Source organism: Anas platyrhynchos, chromosome 1 (genome assembly GCF_047663525.1).
Source record: "Anas platyrhynchos isolate ZD024472 breed Pekin duck chromosome 1, IASCAAS_PekinDuck_T2T, whole genome shotgun sequence".
Lineage (NCBI taxonomy): Eukaryota > Metazoa > Chordata > Aves > Anseriformes > Anatidae > Anas > Anas platyrhynchos.
The window spans coordinates 143,022,601-143,041,066 of record NC_092587.1 but is presented as its reverse complement, the minus strand read 5'-3'; positions in this window follow the sequence as shown (position 1 = coordinate 143,041,066).

Below are 18,466 nucleotides of genomic sequence, written 5' to 3'. Positions count from 1 at the left end.
TTAATTAAAAGTAAATCTACTGAAAGTTTTCTTTGAACATGGAGGAGGAAGATTGTTTCATTCTCAGAATATTTCTATCAGGAAAATATATCATATGATGTCCCACAAAAATACCAGTTTCGTGATATTTTTCACCATTCAGGAAAAGCAACATTTCCTGTACTTCTAAATTACTAGTCTTTGAACCTCCAGTAGACAATGTCTGTGTAGACCGTCTGTGAAGACATGATGATCAGTGGAACTGATAATGTCTTGATAATGTCTCAATATTAATATAATTAAAATTCAATGCCGAGTACGCTTTTTTTTTTTTCCTTCTCAGAAATTTAGAGAACTTTCATTTCTTAAACTCCAAAATTTGGAATCTATAGGTTCCCACAATTTTATTTTATACCTACAAATACTACACATAGCTTTCACTAACATTCTCCATGAACAATGTATGTATCCATCAAATGAGCCTTTGACACGAAATGCCCTTCAATATTTGCCTGTACACTTCACATCTGCCATTCAGACTTATCTAAGCTATGAGTTCAGCTTACATGGCAGAAAACAAAGTTGTGAATACTAAAGTTTCGAGTATTATAGGGATTACAGAGTGTTACCAATTCAGAAGCACATTTTAACTAGAAATCACTTGTAAAATACGTATTTGCTTTTTATTTCCTCTTTTAGACCTAACCATAGAACAAGATTTTACAGCAAATGTACTACATGCTGCCAACAAGAGCAGCCATGTCATACAAGAGCTGGGATTCTTACAAAATTAAGTAGATTTTTTAGCAAGATGACAGCTGTTTTTTCTTGGCATTGGTGATTACAAATCCCCAAGAGAACACTATGAAGACATTATGACAACCCTGGCCAAAAATGTAATTGAATAAGGGGATCAGCATTCAAATGCTGCAAAAACTGATTTGCCCAATGCTTGTCAGGCTCTATAGTTAGCAGTACCACCTATGGAAAACAAGAACAGGTATCTCAGTCAAATGACTGCTGTGTGCACGTCCTAAGTTTAACAGCAGCCAGCAAATCTGTAGTAAAATTGGTTGGCTGATGCATGAATACCCAAGTGGTAAACACTGGCTGAAGGCTGGGGTGATGACTGGTGTGAGCAGGCTCTAATTCTGTAATGCAAGTGCACTCAGGTATTTAGTTTTATTATGCAGAAGTTTGCTTTAGGGAGATACGTTTGAAAATTACAAATGCACAGGATTTCTACCCTTCCCTCCCCAGTGAATTGACAGGAGGCTAGGGCATACTTTCATTGAACCAGTATGTGCCAGAAGATGGGGCGGCAGGATCTCTCTGATGTTTCAAGATGTATCCTCAGGAGCAAGTTCCTCTCCATGTGGTGGAAATTAATATATCTTAATTGCTATAAGTTAATAAGACTCAGAGGACTATGCAAGAAGGAGGTATTACCTCTGTGCAAACCTCCACTGGTTCTGTGATTCTCCCTAGTGATACAAATTCAGTGCAGCAGAGCATTAAAATGTTGTTGTCTTTGGATTTTGAGTGTCAAAGGGAAGAGATCTCTTTGGGTTCTGATTCAGAATTATGATCCCAAAATTCAGACCATCTCCTCTTTGCTGTTACTCTAGCGTTGTGCAAAAGGGATCAGACCCTGGGAATCAAAGGAATAACATCTCTCATCTGGGTTTCTACCAGCAACATGGAAGCACATAACTAGCTAACTCCCCCTGAAATAGGTCTTTCCTTGGATAAAACTGCTCCCATGAGCTGAACAAGCACAGTCTGACTGACTTATGGATTCAGGGGTGGGAAAGTTAAGCTTTAGTCTTTACAATTAAGATTAGTAGTTTGATAAAAAGACAAACATAGACCTGTGGAATAGTACCTGTGTCACCAGTTCATTTATTTGATATCTGTAAATAGGTGGCTGTTGTTTTGAGTTTGTCTCAAAAATACCAATCCATCATATAACATCTTTAAAAGCTCACAGGAGGCCAATCAGCATCAATTTTCAAATGCCCAGTAGACACAACCCAAGCTAACTAATACCATTAGCAAGCTGAATTCTACAGCAGCCTCAAATACAATTTGTTTTTGGTATGAAGGAATAATCCTCAAATTAAGTAATATCCTGGCAGAGCTTTATTTTTTTGTTTGTTTGTTTGTTTGTTTGACAGAGTAAGTCCCTGGACAGTATTACAATGTAAAAGAAAAGCTGAGAAATATTTATGTGCTGGGCAGACATTAACTACCACTGAGCATACAGTCAGCAATTACATTTTAGCAAGAGAACAGGTGCTTTTTTTTTTTTTTTTTTTTTTCCTATTCATTAGTCTGTAAAAGAATAGCAACTATTTAAAGGTCAGTGCTTGATCTCCAGGTGGATATAAGGATTGCTGTTTCTCAAACACAACAATATTTTTGCTCTAACATGCTGCAAATCTCTGCTAGTGAGAGGTGTCATTTGGGTACATTCAGAAAGGGAAAGGACCCAGGGCCATACTTAATTAAAAAAGGCAAAAATGTTGATTTCTAAAATGAATGGAGAGGAAAAACACCCAAGTATTTCCGCTTATGTATATATATGTCGGTGTTTTCTGTCATTAGATGGAGTCTCCTTTCAAAGGCATTATCACATCACTTAAATTAAAGTAGCAGAAGGTAATTTTCTGAAACAAGAAAGGTGTTAAACCACAAATCACTTACTCTACAAGGTGCACATGAGTGACTACACCCATAGAAGCAGCCCCCAGGAAATGCCTGAGCAGAGACCTCTCTTTAGAGATCTCCTTGCTTTGTATTCCTGATGTCTTCAGGAGGGGAAAATAATCCCTATTCAGGAAAATCTATTTCCAGAGAAAGGCCCATGCCTGTGCTAGCCTTGCTTTACCTGTAAAGGAAACCAGTAATGACCTGGAAAAATATTTTCCAACACTCGTTGGTTGAGAATTTCAAGATATGCCTTTCTCAGAATGGTCCCCATCACAATGATCTACGCTTCTTCCACCACTTGTTTATTGTGCGCCTTTTTTTTTTTTTTTTTAATAACAAACATGAGAAAGCAAGATATGTATGGCTTATTTTTAGAACTGAGCAAACCCCTTTGATGTCTAGAAACCTTTCCTCAACTCTGCAGGTGAACTGAAATCACTGCCTGTTATCTCTGCCTGTTATCTATGCTTGCTTCACAGGGTCACTGTGCTTCCTCATCTATCTGTCCCTCTTTAGCTCTTGCTGTTATTATTTGTTTGTGGGTTTTGCTTGTTTGTTTTATTGTTTCCTTTGGGAACAGGGTTAGGGTTAGGGTCTCTTTTTGGGCAGCATTTGTGCAGTACCTTTGGAGTGACAGTCCAAAGGACTGAGGACAAGGATAACAGGGTTAGAACCTATGACTACAGATCTTAGGAGAAACTACCAAAGAGTTAGCAACTGCTGCTTATCTTTGTGAAGATAGCATTTTGTAGGTCTTCTGTACTTGTTTCTGTTGAGTACAACCAAAAGATGGCAGCATTTTACTCAGCATGGAAGTGTGAGCCTTGTGGCTGTTTACAGGCTGCAACTTGAGATGAAGAAAAAAAAAATGCTGCTTCAAATTAAGTAGTCAGGATTTCATTATAATCCATGCCAAATATATGCAATTCCAAAACGTGTTTATATGATGAGTAAGAATAATTACAATCCTGGGAACATATTTTTTCCACAATCTTACTAAAACTGTTTAACTATTGTTTGGGGAGATTGGGAACACGGTGGAGTTTCTTTCAGTGTGGTCAGATTTATTTTGTACGTATCTTTCTGTTTTCCACCAACTCCCAGCTGTTGAGACCTGAAACACAGTTTGTTAAATTTGGACATTTAAAAGTGGGAAATTTTGACAGCTGTGTAAGTGCTTTCTCTGCAGTGAAACCTATAAAGATTTTTTGTTTGTTTGTTTAATACTTTTAACTTGAGAGAACTTTCCAGTCCTGTGAGATGCGGATCAGAATTATTTCAGTCACAGGTGTGTGGAAAGTGAAGCAAATCTGGTTTCTTAACAGGTGACTTTTTGGCACCCATCTTTTTTGGTTATCTGCTGACACTTTTGTAAATCCCACAAAGCACCTCTGCATCTGTAGGTGCAAAATACATTCAGAAACCCAGCCTGAAGTAACTCATGGTGCGGTACTGAAATCTGAAATATTATGCACATAATTGTCTTTGCTTCTAGGTCATATTATAAAGGAAGCTCTCAAAACCTTAAAGAGAAAGAAAGAAAGAGAGAGAGAGATAACTTAGCTGACACCATTAAAAGCACTGTTATTTCTATCTTAATTTTCAAAAACCAATATGCATTCTTCTTAGGTATGTTTTTTCCCTAAGTTTCTGAACAACAATGGATTTCCAAAAATGTTTACAGTTAATTTCCAGTCAAATGATACCTTGCAACCTCTTGTAGATAAATAATAATAATAATAATAATAATAATAATAATAATAATAATAATAATAAATCAGTGCCTGGAATATATGCGCTTGATTAAGTGTATCTGGATTTAAGGGTACTAGTGTGCAGTTGCACTGACCTACACAATGGTAACATCATTGACATTTTGTCTTAAAACCTTTCCCAGTCACTCATCTAATTCAGATGAAGGGACTGAAAACACTCTTCTTAAATCTATTTTCTGTTTGTCTTCAGTCTCAAAAAGCCTCCTGGGTACCTACTGACATTTTAAGCCCTATCAACCTAATTAGAAGGGCTGCAATTTTAATTTTAAAATGCAGTCTGGGTGATGTGCACTGAATATTTCTTCTTTGACTCCTGGTAGATGCCTGCACTCATTGTCATTGGATCAATGCACCAGAGCCTGCTCTCAGCACATGTGAGCATGTGTGCTCACTTGCTGCAATGCCTCTCAGATGAAAACCTGAAGGCACCTGGGAACCATAGGTTATCCATCACCATTGCTGCAAAACCCTCATGGGGGCTGTGGGTAAAAGACTGTCACCAGCACCCTACCTGGTTTCAGAATCTTTTAGTACCATAGCTGAGGAAAAAGTTACCAGCTAAAGCTGGTGATGTTGTCTCTATCAAAAAAGAGGTGTCATCAAGTCAGATGGGACCGATGGTGTGAGCAACCCATTGCCCCGTGGGGCTGGTGAAATGAGGAGGAGCTGGAAGCCCACATCCCTTACCCTGTGATGCAGCCAAGATGAGATAATCCTCTGGTCTTCTCTCCTCATGGGCCTCACTGCACACCCACTCATCTCTGAGGCAATGGGGAATAACATCACTAGTGTGCAGGACTTAGTCTGTGTGAGCTTGAGCAGTCAAGCTGTGGGCTGCTGAGGGGATGCTGGGGAATATGAACACACTTATGATTTGTGAAAGGGCTAATTAATCAAACTCAAACAAACAGATGTTAGGCAGCTTTCTAAGCTATCCATTGATTTTAATTTGTTTATTTTTAACTGTCAAAGTAAAGTGTCTGTGGCTGTGGTTGTTAGCTACACTGAAATCGTAATCTCACAAAATAAGGTCTTGGCACACAGAGTGAGTTAATCCATTTGAAACTAATTCTCAACACAGAAAACATTGTCCAGAGATCTGTTTATGGCCAATGAGCATATACAGCCTGTCTTATTTTGCCAGCCACAGCCTCTATTGCGAATAAAATAAAATAAAATACAGTACAATAAAATAAAAAATAATTAAAAAAAAGCTGTAAATTAGGTTTGTTTGATCTCTAGCCATGAAGAAAGCAAAGCTGGGAATCCTGCTCATTCTAGAAAGTTGATTTGAAGACACACATTATTCTTTCTAGAGGTTACAGAATGTTTCTTCTTCAACATGTTTCTTCTTCTTCTTCTTCTTTTTTTTTTTTTAACCTGACTCCATCCTGTCCAAATAATAATAATAATAATAAGTAATCATTTATCCAAAATATTTGGTATTTTTCCATGCAATTCCAAGCCTGACACCAAGGTATCCAGGCCTAAAAGAAAAGAATGAATTAAATTGCTCAGTTAGTGTATCACTCAAGTGTTTACTTAAGACCCTGATTTTCTTTCATCTGATTGATGCAGTTTTCTCAGATTGATGCTTTTTCTTATTCCCAAGGCTTTATAATGTATGTTTCAATCAATACTTTTTGTCATGAATGTTTCTATTTTATATATCCCTATGTATACAGGTGCAGAACCACTGGAGAAAAGCAACCATTTTAAGAGTTCATGGAGCTGGATAGATTTAATATGAAATTTTCAATTCTCACTGTACATTCATCGTTAGCAGCCTACTGGATCTACAATGTTTTCACCACTAGAGCAGAAGGTAAAGCATCTTTTATCTGAGTGAAAATAGTATAGTGTGTTATATGCGTTAACAACTGCTTGAGCTTATTTCTCCATTACTTCACACCTGATTATATCGGGCTCCCAAAAAATAAGTGTTAAAATTCTACCTGAAAGTTCTGTTATCTGCATTAGCAGCTTTGATTATCCATCAAGGACAAGGTTTCCAAGACTTCCAATTACTGTGAGGAATAATACTTTCTTTCTGTTGATCTTGTGAAGAGAGAGGACCATCGGAAAGACATACGCTATTCCCTATAATAAGTGAGAGTACTGCTCCAGTTTAGTGGCTGAGAAATAAAAGCTAGTAAAAAACTACCAGAGATTGCTAAATCCCATCTGATCAGCAGGAGGTTACATTTTCTTTTGCTGTCTCTCCGCATATAGCTTTTCTCCCAGTACTTTCATTTGCAGTACAGCTAAAATGGGCACTAAACCTAATTATATGCTTCAGTCGTACATTTCTATTAAGAGGAATTTTCTATAAATTAGTCAGATGTACTCTTGATGATTGTGCATTACTCCAGCTGCTAATTAAAGGTGATGCAGCCCAACAGAGCATGGTGAGCTCATGTCACTTATAACAATTGATGTTCTTCTCCAAAAGCACCTTACAAATCCAAGCCTCTGTTGGAGTTAGTGCTATGTCCATTGAGCTAAAAGAAGCTGAGTATGCTTTAAAAAACAAGATGTTAATCCAAAGAAAGGCTTGTCAGGACTTTGGCTGTAATATCAAATTGCATGAATCATAGACCCTTGCTCCATATCCACCAGTGTCAGAAGGTTTCCAAACAGGACCTTAGATATGTTTGATGGGAAGTCTTTCTACTTGGCTGTGGCTCTGCTTCTGCATCTGTCCAAACCATGAGAATCTAAGCAGTGAGTGGCCCACACCTGCTGGTGATTCAGATGCTAGCAGTCACACTACACAGTGCACTGAAGACTAGTGCAGATACTTGTGATGGTTCTCATAACAGCACTGCTATCATAACCATATGAACATCACTGAGCTAGTTAGTCATGTTAACTCCTCACTGTACCACAGCACAGAAAGCAAATTTTGCTTGCATTGATATAAGATTGTGCGTCCCACCTGAACAAACCCAGCTGGAGCACTCTTCATTTCTATTGGATTCATCCCTGGATTCCTAAATTCTTTCCTGAGGACAACTTTGTTTTTTACAATGATTGGAGTGTTGTTTAAAATAAAATAAAATAATAATAAAAATATAATTTATATTAATTTATAATAATAATAATAAAAAAAAATCACAGAATCATAGAATGGCTTGAGTTGGAAGGGACCTTAAAGATCATCTACTTCCAACCCCTTGCCATTGGCAGGGATGCAACCCAATAGATTAGGTTGCCCAAAGCCTCATGCAGCCTGGTCCAGAACACCTTCATTGGTGTGGCATCCACAGCTTCTCTGGGCAACCTGTTTCACTGCCTCACCATCCTCTGAGTGAAGAATTCCCTCCTAATTTCTAACCTAAATCTACCCTCTTTAAGTTTAAAACCATTGTCCCTTGTCTTGTTGTGTGCTGAAGCAAATAGTTTCTATACATCTTTTTTATGAGGCCGCTTTAAGTACCAAAAAGCTGTAATGAGGTCTCCCCAGAGCCTTCTTTTCTCCAGGCTGAATGTCCTCAGCCTCACAGCCATACTTCACAGGAGAGGTGCTCCAGTCCCTCGATCATCTTCATGGCCCTCTTCTGGACCTTTTCTAACAGCTCTACATCCTTCTTGTGCTGGGGGCTCTCCAGACCTGGACAGAGTACTCCAAGTGAGCCCTCACGAGGACTTCACTTGTAGAGGACAATCACCTCCCTTGCCTTGCTGGCCTCCCCTCTGTTGATGCAGCCCAGGATGCAGTTGGCTTTCTGGGCTTTAAGTGTGCACTGCTGGCCCATGTCTAGGCTTTCTCTGCAGAGCTGTTCTCAATGAATTCTTCTCCCAGTCTGTCCTCATGTCAGGGGCTGCTCTGACCCAGGTACAGCATCTTCAACTTGGATTTGTTCAACATCTTTAGGATCCCATGGGCACACTTTTCTAGTTTGTCCAGGTCCCCTTTGGATGACATCGCTTCCTTCTGTTGTATTGACTGCACAGCTCAGCTTGGTGTCATCTGCAAACCTGTTGAGAATCTCAGATTCCTTTCCCATGAAATGTTGTGTCTTTCAAGTGCCTTTTCTTTAAGTGCCATGCAGAGGTACACTGACCTCCTGCATCTATGCCAGTTCCCACTCTCTTGGCGATATCACATGTTCAATAGCATACTGCCACTGAGACAAACTGTCTGCCCTATCAGGAAGAGGTTCTTCACCAAGAGGGTTATCGCACACTGGACTAGGCTCTCCAGGGACGTAGTAACGGCACCAAGCCTGTTGGAGTTTAACATTGAGACTGTGTTCTTAGTCATATGGTCTGAATTTTTGGGTAGACCTGTGTGGAGCCAGGAGTTGGACTCAATGGTCCGTATGGGTCCTTTCAAATTCAGGATATTCTATGATTCTATGATTCTATGACAGTCTGTAGGCTTTTTTTTTTTTTTCCACTCTCTTGTATACAGCAGCCAGAATGTTTTTTTTTTTTTGTTTTTAACCACTGCAATACTGGGGTTAATTTTATTTGTCTAAAATAAACCTCCCTTAATTGAGTCATGATATTTTCTCATGAAACCATAAGTAATAATTTAGAGCACAAGATAAAAAAAAGTAATCCTGGAGAGACAGAGAAAATTAATAATTAGCACTAGAACCATCTAAAAACTTCAGTATGGCAGGAATCTATGAGGCTGTCAAGTCTGTTTCCTGCTTTCCATGAAATAAATAAATAAATAAATAAATAAATCTAGTATAATCTGATATATCTTTATCTTCAAATGGATGGCCTTGCCCCTTTCAAAAGGTCCGAGAGAAACCCACTTCATGACTATGCATCTGTGTGTTTGAACTTGTGCCTACTTTCCACTTTTACATAAATATTTGTTCTCATGATATCTAATACATTGATGTATTTTAGCAGAGCAGCCATGTCCATCCTCAGCCTCTGTTTTGCTAGACTATATAACCTATGGATATTTAAGGGATATCCATCCCTTCAGGGGAATGAAGTCATGGATGAACCTTAGTGCCCTGTGGAGTCAGTAAACACATGAACTGCTATAACCTAACCATAGGTGCATTCATATATTGCAGTATCTGAGCTAATAAGTCTCTCAGCTGGCATTATTTCCCTTCCTAGATTTTTTTTCTGCCTTGTTTTTTATGACATAATATCTTTCAAAGGGTTTTAAAATTTTCACTATAAAAGATTTGCAGGTATTGACATGTTAGCATTGATATCTCACTCTCATTCACTGTCTTGCCACCATTTGGAGTTGAAATATGGTTGCAGATATGAGTGGGTCTCAGAATGGGATTTCATGGAAATGTTCTCTGAAATGGGAGTAGAAGAGCACCCAGAGCTTCTGAAGTTGTGTGAACTATCATCACCTGAGGGAAACGTGTGAACACACATATTCTGTTCAAAAAGGCTGAACAGAAGGCTTTTTTACCACTTAGCTACACCAATATGAACTTAATGCTTCAAACGTGCAATAAAAATGTGTCTGAACCATATAACACACAAAAACTTACCAGGATCATGTAAATAAGAGCAGTGATAACAGATGCATAAATAAACATGGTATCATGGCATTCAATTTTCATTTGGCAGCTATCTCGAAAGCTGTTCCTGTGGGAAAGCTATAAGAAGTCTTTACTAACCTACATAAATAAATCTGTCTGTTCCCAATTTGCCTTGTTAGTGATGTAAGCTGGAAAATTGCCATCCTGAATAGCAGACCTAGGGTCTCAGTGTTATTACAAAGTCCATTGCTTTGCACTGAGGTGTATGGTATGAAGTAGCTCTTGAGAGAGTGGGGTCTGTACAAATACTGACAGCAGGGACATGGTGCCTGAAATTCACAGCAAGTCCCATTTTGATTGTCAGCTGTTCCCTCTCCACCTCTCCTCTCCCCCCCAAAAAACACCTTTCTGTACCATGTCTTCCTCTTATCTCTCAGATGAATAAATGCACATGAAGTTGTGTTTATTCCCTCAGTTTCTGTATAGAATATCAGGTATCTTCCTACAAGACTACTTATTTAGGTTGCAAATGCAGCACCAAAATTTGCAACTCCGATAAATATACCAAGGAGAATGATTCTCACACTGTAGAAAAGAGAAAAGAGATGAAAAAAAAAAAAAAAAGTCATTAATACAGGAAAACAGTCATGCTTTCTTTGTACCAACACCATTTTTTGCCTATTTTCAGCAATCAATCATTGTAGAAGACAGTCTGTAGATATAACCTTCCATGAGGTGAGAGCCTGAATTTATTTTTTTTTTTTTGGTCTCTCAGGGGAGACAGGGAAAAGAAAAAGAGATAAAACTGTCTTTCCTTAGTAGTATGGCATATGGGACTTGTGAAACTCTAGATTATGCACTCCAACAGGACCATATACTCTTGAGAATGTAGCAAATGTTGATTGGAAAAGAGATTGCTTTAAAGTCATTTTTATGAGGGTTATAAAAACCTGGAGCCAGGAAAGAGAGAGGAGGTCGTAGTGCATGTCTTTTTATACAACAGCTGTAAGCTGCATATTGATCTGCTTTTGAGCAGCGATAAACAAAGCCATGAACCCAGCTGAGGCAAATTCTGAAGTTCGGCACAAACATGCATCAGTCATCATTCAGGATCTCATGTCAGCTACACAACCCTAGCTAAGAGGGAGCTACATGAGGCTGGAGCTTTGGGTAAAGAAATTAAAGAAATGAATTCAAGAAGCTGCTTGGATCTCCATCCCATGACATTATGTTTTGCAGAACTTTGAACAAACATGCAGGAGGCCACAAAAAATGCAAAGTAGCACAGGCAAAAATAAATAAATAAATAAATAAATAAATAAATAAGGAATTTATGAGGCAAAAGCAATTCAGAATAAATTAGGGTATGATTTTAAAATATTTTGCCATTTTAAATCATATCTTGTCTTCTTTGATTTTCACTCCATTCTTATTTTAATTTACTTTTGTCTCTAGCCCTCTTTTCATGGGATGAGCTCAATAGAAAGTCTCTGATTAGGGCTCTTAAAAATTAGTGGTTATTCAGATTTTGTCATCTGAGCAAAGATAGTGTATGAAATCTCCTGAAAGGTAAGGTTGTTCATTGGTGTTATCTGTTGCAAGCATCTTTTTGCAGCATTTTCCTTTGTCAAAGTAGATTAAGAGAAATGCACAGAAGAAAGAAAGAGCAGGATGAAGGATACTGAACAGAGACAATTCCAGAAATGTTAAATAGAAAATAAAAGCTTATAAAGCAGTCTTAGATTCAGGCCTCTCTTTGTGTCAAACATCAGAAAAGTCATACTTTTTAATTCATCTGGATGTTTATACCCTAAGGGCTTTATGTTCAACTGAATTAGATGAAAACAGATGCTAGCTCACGTATAAACACTGGCATGAGGAGCACATATTCTAAAGGCTATTTGTATCCTTTGCTTTTCCTTCAAGTACATTTTTCTTGGTATCTTTATCTAGTTGGGACCACATGGGGCTCAGATCAAAAGAATAATACCATAATGGCTATTTATGCTCATCTTCCCCTGTGATGTCCCTTACCCTGGCTACCTTGCCTGCAGCATGTGAAGTACATCACTTTAGTTAAGAAGTCTGAGTATGTCAACTTGGCGATCTACTTGAGAGAGTGCTCAGATTTGCTGGCACAAATCATTTGAGGAAAACTTTTATGGCAAAGTTAAGAAAATATCCTACAGGTAATCCTGGCAGGCTCAGTAAACTATCTTAATAAACCGCTACACTGGTAAGTAGCCTGGTACTTTCTGTAATTTTCGAAAAAGGTGTTTTTTGTTTCTTTTATAAAACAACTTTACTCCGACATGAATACACAGGGCAGAGTATATCTCATCTCACTTTATGCATCTACTATAAAAGCAGTAGTAGCGGATGCATTTGTAGGTAATTATTCTTTAGAGTATGAGATCTACAATATCTACAATAGAAAAAAAAAAAAAGTTTCCCAAGAATGCTTATTTCTATTCATTTATTATAGAGAAGGTGTTTAGGTGTGGCTGTCAACAAGGCAAATGCCTAGCATGAGCTAGGCATTGCATCACATGTGTCCACTAACTCCTTTCCAGTCTAATATTTGCAGTTCTTAGCTCTTTTGTCCAAACATCTGGTCATTCTTGCTGATTTTCTCTGTCCCATCTTCATTGTATATGCAATCCTGCATATCCTTTGGTTTGCAAGTTGTAGTTTGTTAGTCTGACAAGAATTGTGCTGTAGCTTCTGCCTCCTCACAGATATCCTGCTGGTGGTCTGTGCTGGTTTCCATTTGATTTTTGTGAAAGTATTTTTGACTTGTACCAAACTGAATGTGAACAGAACTAAACCCAAAGTCAACCTCCTGGTTGCTAAACATTTGAGATAACTACATTTGAATCAATGCACCATTTTTCCCTGTGGGGGAAAAAAAAAAAAAAAAAAAAAAAAGAACTGAAAACAGATAATTTGATCACTTTTTTCCACATTAAAAATCTTCTTTGAAAAAGCAAGATGTTTTTTTCAAAGGTACTTGCAGTACCACTCAGCTTTAAAAATAATCTCGTAACAGGCTTTGAAATCTTTGGCTTTCTCACTTGTTTAAATGGCAAGATAATTCTCAGCATCCTGTAATGTGTGCTACAGCACCACAGAAATACCAGCAGCAGTTTAGAGGTGGTAGTGTACATGAAATCTACAGGTTGAGAACCAACGTGTGAATTGCTTTGATATTCTGAAAGGTTGGCAACTCTTTGTTCTGTCTAGAGCTTCTGGGAAAATGGAAATTCATCCCATCAGAAGTCTACACATTTAAAAAGCATGGTTCTACCCTGAAATTAAACTCTGAGTGTTTGTGCACAACACAATTGGAAAGTTTTTGCCAATTCCAGTAGCTTTTAGTAATAATAATAATAATAATAATAAATAATTTACGGGTTTTACTATCTTTAGTAGGAAGTGCACGGCCATTGAGAAGGAGAAGATGCTTTCCATTTAGAAAGTGGAATTTGTTACTGTTGTTTCCAAATGGCAGACAGAAAATTTCACTAAGAAAATTTGTGTCGCTTCCAAAAATTGTTCTGAGGGAAAGCTCCTAAGCAGCTCTAAATGAAACAGACATCAGCCAAACCAGCAATACTCTCTGACACCGTAGATACTTCTAAGTGCTGGCTTGTCTATTCAGTTTTCATATTTTTATTCAGTAGCTAACTACTTAACATTCCCAAAATCCTTTCAGGGATTCTTTGAGATTTCTTGTTTAATATTTAGTATTCCACTAGATGCTAGAACTGGAAATCCCCCCTTGTTGTAGGCTTTTGTACAACTTTGGGATATACAGCTATCTCCTTACTTTCTAAAGAAAAAGCAGTTACAACTTAGGAAAATAACAGATTTGCAGAGTTCCTGTGCTGCAGTACTGCCATCCCTAATTTCTGTGATAGATTCAGTTTTGCAGACTGCTCTGGCTGAAAGAGACAAACATCAATTTATTCAATTAGCACTTTGTTTTTCCCAGGAGTTTCAAATTGTTGCTTAATCTTAACCTCACCTGAAAGAGACTACCTGCAATTAAAAGCCCAGTTGAAAAAAAAAAATATGCTGGCTACTTCCATTGAATCTGTACAGCAGGAATTCTTCCTGTGGGAATACCTTGCACGTCTTTTGTCTAAATATTTCTGTGATATGATGATGTTTTTTACATTAATTCATCTTGCTTTATTAGATCCTTTAAGCAAAATATGATGTAGTACAATAAGTGCCTTCAATGAAGATATGACGGCCTTCAGAGGTAAAGATTCTGTTGAATACTGAAAATAAATTCTTACCGATGCCATGGAATACAGAAATTATCACACTGTCAAATTTGCTATTAGATTTTATCTGCAGACTCAATAAGGAAGCTATTTCTCAGAATAGGGACAAATATTAATACACGCAAAGGGTGGTACTTTTTAATTTGAAGCTGTAACATAATACATTCTGAGGTGTTCTTTTTCTTCACATTTATCTGCTTAGCTTCTTCAGACCTTGGTCTCGGTTTTCTGGTAATTAAGGTGATGTGCCAGACTTAAGACTGTGCATGCATGTATTGCATTTAAGTAGATTTGGAGTCCTCTGAGAACTGACTGGTTTTGGTCCATTTTTTCCTATTTAATAAACTATGAAATACAATTCCAACACTCAGTGCTAGACTGCATCTTTAACAGTGAACTAACATCTGCTCCTCCCAGAGTGACAGCTCACCCTGCCCACCAGCAGCAGCCTCGCCAACCGTACAGGTAAACTAAATGATGCCATGGTATGAATGAGGCCAAAGAGTTTTTCCATTACCCAACCTTGAGTCACCTGCACAAATGCAAAGAAAAACAAGGATTTGGCACAGGACGTGCAGTTGTTTGTTCTGAGGCTGCCTTTCTGCACACAACAGGCCAAAATACACCACATATATCTGTGGTGCATGCCTTGCCACACAGAAGTGGCCCCGTAAGTGCAAAGGGGAATTGTCCAAGTGCCTAGGGAGGACTGTACCACAGCAGTAGGTCTGGATGAAATTTAGCAGCTGCCTAACTACATTTTGGATGGTGAATGAGTCACACAGAGGGTAGATGCTGCATCCTAAGCTCTGGCAGCTGTTGGAAATGAAGTCTTGGATGAATTTCTCTAGGTCTGTCACCCTCCTTGATAAATTTAGGCAGCCGAACCTGCACACGTTCACTTGCAAGTGACAGCTGACATTTCCTAACACTATTATGTAGAAAAACTATGCCAGATGGACAATCTTGTCAGGAGCAGCATTTGCTCATTTTCTTTCTCTGCTACTGTGCTGAAATTCAAGATGACTGAAAAAAAAATAAAAAATCTGTATGAAAAATGTGCAAGTTGCAAAGCTGCACACTGAAGAAATCTCCAAAGTGTCCTTATGGCCCCTTCTACACAAGAACTACTGCAGTAATTTAATTACACGGACACATGCTGTTTTTCACTGAACCCTGTCTTGGGCAGTGGCTGGGTATTCAGTGTTTCTCTTCCTGTCATTCAGGGAGGCCTGGTTTAGCACATTTCACCCAAGTTGTATATTAAAAATTGTACGTGATGAACCTGTGATTTTCCCACAGAGCATTTCATAAGTCTCAATGATGTTTGAAAGATATTTTTCCTTGTTTAAATATCTTAGAACTTCCATTGTAAATAGGGAAAATGAGGTACAAACAGAGAATGATCAAAGCTGGCAAGTGCCCATGAGCTAACACTCAACTTCAGGAGGAGTTTTTTTCATAATATTTTATTATACAGCACAACCTACCCTTTTGCCCCAATCTGGTACTGCTGATACAGCCTACCTCCTGTGCTGTGGTTCCCAGGACACTTCAAATATCCCTTGTGGAATTGGATGAATTCATTAATATTGATATGTTGCACCTAAAGAGTTAGAAGTTGACACTTCTGTAACTCTTTACTGGCAAGTGTGGAGCACATAACATAACGCTGCTTCACAAAAGGAGGTCTGCACCACCTCCCTCAGAAATTGATGTGTCTGCAGAGAGGTAAGAAATAAGCTTGGGTTGCCTTTTGCTGCTGTGACCCTCCAGAAGGACATCAAAGAGCAGGCATGGTATGCTTCATTACCACTACCCATGCCAGATCTGCCATGGAAACATGTAATCTAAGGCTATCAGAGGCTTGTTTTGACAGTACAAAGTGCTTTCAGAGGGTTCTTGGCCATACATTCATGATTAGCCTTGACTGAAATTTATAATTGTGATTTTGGAAATTCTGGTGATAAAATTTAAGTACAATATGGATATTAATATAATTTTAAATAGTTTACAGTTTTGCCTTGCCAATAACAATAAGACACCGTCATGAAAGAAAATATGGTAAGCATTGCAAAAGCAAAGTTTCAACATAAAATCCTCCATTTTTATGTTCTTATAGAACATTAACTACACTTCCCATCATGTACCCTCAGGGGAAAGAAGAGAGTATGACATGAAGTCCAGAAAACAGGTTTCCCAGAAGCCACAGAGACACTGTGTCACCATAATACTGTCATGTGGTTTCTGCTTGACTCAGTAAATCCAAATACCTTGACGTGGAGTTCACTGAAAGCATAGTGTTATATTTCACCTTTGCTGTTGAAGTCCCAAAATATTCCACGTGGAAACATTAGCTCTGCTGTAACCTTTTCAATTTAACATTTTCTACCAATTCATTTCAGAGGAAATAACTCTCCTATTAGCTAATGTTTATTAGCTTTCATTTCATTGTTTCTCCCCTTTTAAGCTTCTCTTCTAAAAAGTTTAGTACAGTATCCTTTTCTAGTCTCCCAAGAAACCCCAATACCTTCTGGGTACATCTGTATTATGTAATATGTATTTCCCATTCTTCGCCTCTCCTGTAATTGCATACCCAAGCCTTCTAGTCTTGGAATGAGTAAAATGTGAAGGTTTTGCTCTTCCACTGCAGTTTCTGACAGGGCAAGTATTGCACATTTTAAAAGTACTCATTCTTTTACTTTTTAAAAGTACTCATATTTAGAGGTAGTCTCATGGGTACTCCTTTTTACTTGTCCACCACTAATGATCCAATCGCATTAGATGTACCAAAGGCTGACTTCCCAGCACAATAAGCCCTCAATATACCAACAAATACGCACATTATAATTATGTGGAATTTCCAGTGCAAAATATCCATATTATTGTTGATTCACATTCGTTACACCTGAATTCACAACACTAGCAGGCAGAGCTGTCCATCTCACTTTGACATTGATTATTATACCATATGGAACAAGATTAACAGCCCACTTTCTTTTGTGACACTTTCTACATGTAATACACTTTTAACTTCATGGCTGATTTTGAAAACAATCAGAATGAAAAAGAAAGACAAGTAGTATGAATACTCTTACACATCTTTCATTTTTATCAGTATGAATATTAAATAATTTTACTCTGACTTCTGTGGAGGCACCAAGGAACAAGAGTGCCTCTTTGAGGAAGATCTGGGCCTTTTCTATTTCAGCTGTGCTGTAGCAACACATATATAGCAATGCTGAAATGTATTCTATCAGATTTCCTTTCCCTTGGTATTTTTCCCTACTGTTATGCAGATTTCACAGCTCAAAAACCTACAGTGCAGTAATGTTGAATTGTGAAGGCTGCATTATTCCTGAAACAAAAGGGATCTGAGAGAAAGGCTACCTCACAAAATGCACTTATAATTCTCTCCCCAACAACAATGCATTCCTATAAGTATTTTATAGAACATTTCATATACCAGATCTTCCAGACTGCTCTTCACTAAACACAAGGTGACATTTTTCCCTCAGGAAATTATTAAACAATTATATATCAAAGTCATGATGGAATTCAGAATGTCTGAGGGATTTACATTTTTGTCCATCCTCACTCCTTATTTATTAGAAAATTACATTTTACCCTCAGGAATAAGACGTGCCTTCCAGTTCCCCCTCGGTTTCAATGAAGATGTAAACATAGCATGTTATCTCAATATGCCAGACAAATAAAGACACATTACATATTTGTATAATTCTGATGTACATGACAAGAAAACCTGCTGTCACATGAATGTGTCTTTTGCAGGATACAAGGAAATGTTGACCTTTACGTAAGTCGTTAGAACTTATATTTGGAGTTGTAAAGTAAGGTATGTGATCAGCCATTTGTGCTGAGTTCACTTTAAACTCATTCCCTTTTATTTGCAAAATACTGAAGCAATCTTTATCTCACCCTCCTCTTTCATTCTCTGCTATTGACACAGGTTTTATAACTCAGGTTGCAAAATATTGCAAACTGGTGATCTTGTGGTGATTTTTATTGAATTAACGTCTTGTTTTGAACTATTAAATTTATACTCTGCACCTCTGTGATTAAGGCAGAAAGAATTTCTCAGTATTTAATTTTGCAACATCCTTGAGGATCTAATGCTCTTAAGATAGGGAGCCCTCACAGGAGATAATTGTCAAAAATAATTATTTCATACTTTTTAGACCCCTTAAAGCAGAATGCTGAAGCCTTCTTT